A 4,751-nucleotide genomic window follows, 5' to 3' on the forward strand; every position below is an offset into this window, starting at 1 on the left:
TGACATCTTGACCCCAGGAAGTCACGACGTGGAGGACGTCCTTCGTAAAATCTGCAATATATGTGACTTTATATTACTCAGTGCACTGAAGCTTATATTTGAATGTTAGCTTCACATTAAGACTTTCAAAAGAGAACACATTAAGTAATTCAAGTAGGCTTAGAAAGCTTTATTCAGTTGGTGTATAGCAGTGACCAAGTGACGGAGTTGAATCAGGGCTGAGCTTTTACAGGGTAAGGAGGGGAGGGGAATATGTTTCTTTGTGGTATGGCTCAGGTAGCAGTTTTCTCTTTAATTGCTGAGAAACTCGCTGTTAGAGATTGTCCTGGTATTCATGTTTCTGACTCAAGATTGTTGGTGCCATCCTGTCTGATAACAGTCAGGGGAGTACTTTCCAAGAGCTGTTTTTTGCAAGCCTTGTGGTTTGTTGGTTAGTCAAGGTTCAGGGGGTAGGTGAGGTAATGCCAGAAAAAAAAAGTGTGGGTGGGAGGGGAGAGAAAACTGGGGAGACAAAGCCATAGTCGAAAGCAAAGGGGAAATTGAGAATCCTCTACCATGTCTGCTTTAGTCTTTTTTACAAAACACCCTATGATTTATGTTTTCTTTCAATGTCTAATAAAGAAGCACACAAATGCAAGGTTATGTGCAGATTTCATAGAGATGAAGTAAAACTTCATAGTGATATTATGAGATATTTGATTTAGATTTCTTACTCTTCTATTGAAAATTAACTGTTTTAAGGCCAACAGAAAGTACCCCATATCAAACAAATTGATTTCCTTTTTGTTGTTTAAATGAAAACAAATTTTTTATGTTGAATTAAACTCCCTACTATGGCCTTCTTCTTTAAATTTTTTTATCCAGATTCATCAATTCCTTAAATATCCCTTTGCGTACGTTCTCTTGAGTTAAGATAAAAATGGGTTCTTCTACCGCAGATGCACAACACTTGGGAAGGGTAGCACATGAGGTTCTCACCAGTCATAACATTTTACTAAAAACGTACTTACCAAATTGCTCTCTTGTAAAATAGGAAATGTTTAGTATTATCTGGCTGCTGGTTATGTGATCTGGCTTATTTAGGTAAAAGCAGACGGATGGGGAGAAGGAAGGCTACAACAAAATAGGAAAGGAGACCAGTGCTGGAAAGGGATGATAAAAAGGCACACAAAGAGGAACGAGATCATTTGTAAAACTGTTTCCTTCCCAGGTTGGCCTACAATTTGAACTGTGTTACATACTTTTCTGAGAAAAAAACCCACACAGGGATTTTCCTAAATCTCTGTAACGTTAACTACCCTTGCTGGCCATATGACTCTGGAGCTTAAGGAATTGTCTTGCTTTGATAGCTGGGAAAAATCACTCTCAGAGGGACACCTGATTTATTACCACTTGATGGGTGAAGCTTCTGTCGTGGCCAGAATCAAACATTTGTTGTTGTTGTTGTATTTCAGACTTGTTCACTGTCTTTGAACTTGGCCACAGTCCAATTCTACAACTATTTATTAAGCACCTTCTTGTGCTGTGTAGGCACTGTGAGAGGTGCTGGAGGGAGAAAGGTGAGAAATCTAGGCAATTTCACCACCCTTATGGAGTAATACCTGGGCAATAAAGACAAGAACAAGCCAATGACGTAAGAGTGCCGCATGCTGATTTCAGACAGTTAAAAGATCCTTCCTGCCCTGGGACCTAGGTTCACTACCACCTCTGTCCCACTGCAGTTGGAGGTCACAGAGGTCTTGGGTGGTACAGATGTTCTTTGCATGGCAGCCCTGTGGTCCAAGCAGTGAGACTGGGGAACTTTCTAGTTTGCCCCAGAATATTGACTAGTAGGAACTGAAAAGTGGTACTAACATTCAGTATCTCTCAAAAATTCAAATGCAGAGAATTTTGGTGAGATATCCTTCTTGAACTCTCTAGGTGACTAAGGCCCCAAACCCTCCCCTCTATGAAGATGTTTTTAAACAGTTTGAATACAGGATGACTGTCCTAAAACTCATGTTTGGTTTAACCTTCTGCCTATATTAGCCCCAAAGACAGTTTGATTAGCATTTCTCGGCTCCCATGTACTATCAGTTGAAAAATGTTAAATATTTGTGAGGACACAGAGAGGCACACCTGGAGTTTAGCTTTCAGGCACGTCCTGAAAAGTAAGTCCTGGTCTACATTTTACAACACCTTACATTTTTTGTCATTCTTATTTTACTGCCCGCATTACCTTGTTGCTGTAGTCCTTGCGACACTGATCAAATTAAACTGGGTGCTGAGTGGTAATGGAATCACTGCTTAAAAACTATTTGTAGCCACTTTTGCCTTCTAGAGGGCTTTGTTATCATTTATAACAGAAGTTAAGTTTACATTGTTTCTTTTTTCTTATGGTGCTTGGTGGGGTGAGAAGAAATGTAACACAGATGTTCACTGGGGTCACCCTGCTCCTAAGCATCAGGACAGAGTTGGGTCAGGTCAAATTCTGCAACTATGTTTTATGGCAAGTCCAATGCCCTCAGGATTTTTGCAAATACATTTGTGCTGGTCACTTCTGACTCCGGTTTCCTGCTTTTGTTGAATTCTCATTACTCTGAGTCTTGAGGCTGTTTTATCTCCACCCTGGCTGGCTTCAAGTCAGATGTGGGAGCATTTCCTTCTTTATTTTATGTCCTCCCTGTCCTCCGACTGCTCATAAGAGGCAGCTGTGAATACAAGAAATTCACTGAGTTTGGGAGTTACATAGTGAAGGGAGGGGGCATATACTATACAGATAACTGGAAATTGGGTATTAAATTTTTCTGGCCTTATAAAGTTCCTTGGCCATTCATTGTATTCAAATCAAGCTCTGACCTCTGACCACTCTATATAACCCTCTCTTTACCTCACCTTTTGTCCCAATAGCACAAATGATCATCTCAGCTCAACATGCAGAAAAAATACAGCTCTCTCTGAACTGGACTATGATTTCTCTTGGTACATGTACTGTGTGCACATGAAAACGGTGTATATTCTGCTGATGTTGAATGGAGTGCTTTACAAATGTCAATTAGATCAAGTTTAACAGTGTTGTTCAAATCTTCCATGTTCTTATTATTTTTTTTCTTTTTTGGTCTACTTATTCTATCAGTTATTGAGAAAGGGGTGATGAAATGTCTAACTAAAATGTTGGATTTGTTTCTTTTTGTGGTTCCATAGGGTTTTGCCTCTTGTAATTTGAAGCTCACCTCTTAGGTGTATAAATGTGTTAAAATTCTTACCTCTTCTTATTGTCCCCTTTCTCACGGCAAAATGACTTTCTTTAGCCTTGCTAAAATCCTTTGGTCTGAAATCCTATCTTGTGTAATAGCAATATTTGTCATTCCATCTTTCTTTTGATTAGTGTAAGCATGGTATTTTTAAAACCTCAACCTGAACCACTATCATCAAAGTGGTGTATTTGTGATAATCCGTAAACCTAGATTAACACATCATTATCACCAATATCCATAGTTTATATTAGAATCCACTCTTAGTGTTGTATATTCCATGTGTATTAACAGGTATATAATGTCAAATATCCACCCTTGTAATATACAGAATAGTTTTACTGCCCTAAAAAGTGATCTGTGCTCTGCCTTTTCATCCCTCCCCCTCCTCCCTGGCCTCTGGCAACCACTGATCTTTTTAATGTCTCCAGTTTTGCATTTACCAGAATGTGGGACTTGGAATCATATAATATGTAGCTTTTCTAGTCTGAATCTTTCACTTAGCAATATACATTTAAAGCTTTTCCATATTTTTTCATGGCTTGATGGCTCATTTATTTTTAGTGTTGAATGATGTGTTGTCCGGATGTATCACAGTGTCACCATTCACCTACTGAAGGAGAGTTGGCAATTACGAATAAAACTCTATAAATAATCTGTGAACAGGTTTTGTGTGGCTATGAGTTTTCAGTTAATTTGCATAAATACCAAGGAGTGCAACTGCTGAATCACATGGTAAGAATATGGTTAGTTTTGTAAGAAACTGCTACAGCCTGTACCACTTTGTATTTCTGCTAGTAACGAATGAGCGTTTCCTTTATGACAGCACTCCAGCCGGAGTTAAGGGTTAATTTGCTTCAAGTTAACACACTCCTTGCTGACTTAAGGCCCTTGATCTGTAACAGAACCAATTTACTTTCTTTGAGATTTGCAGACTATTGGCCTTGGGGAATGAAGGAGCGGAACAGTCCCAAGCCACAGAGGCCAGCAAGTCTGTTTGAAGCCCCCATAGCTTTCTGATTAGCCCAGCAATCTTTGGCAAAATGTTTTTCTTTTTGAAGGTCACACAAATGACTTTATTGACCTCCCTTTGCGCACCTCTAGATCTTGCCCTCCTTTGCAGAAAGACCAGAGCACTCTCACACAAGCCCTGAGTACCCAGGAACTAGAACTGCTTGCCCAACCTCCAAGCACAGAGATAACTGTAGCTGGCGTCATCGAATTTGCATGTAATCAAGAAATGTCACAGATCAGTGCACCTTCTTCACTGACTAAATTCCTAAAATCTTGGTGCCAGGCGGAAGATTTGGAGTTGGCCTTTGGACAAAAGTCTGCCTTCTCCCCAGGTGGCCAGCCCTCTTGAATAAAGCTTATATTCCTCTCCAGTCAAAACTCATCTCTTGAGTATTGGCCTTTTGAGTGACAAGCATAGCTCGTTTATCGGGCTTTGGTCACACTGTTGCTCCACATCCTTGTCAGCATTTGGTGTTGTCACCATTTGGATTGCAGCCATTTTAA

Source organism: Suricata suricatta, chromosome 3, assembly GCF_006229205.1.
Source record: "Suricata suricatta isolate VVHF042 chromosome 3, meerkat_22Aug2017_6uvM2_HiC, whole genome shotgun sequence".
Taxonomy (NCBI): Eukaryota; Metazoa; Chordata; class Mammalia; order Carnivora; family Herpestidae; genus Suricata; species Suricata suricatta.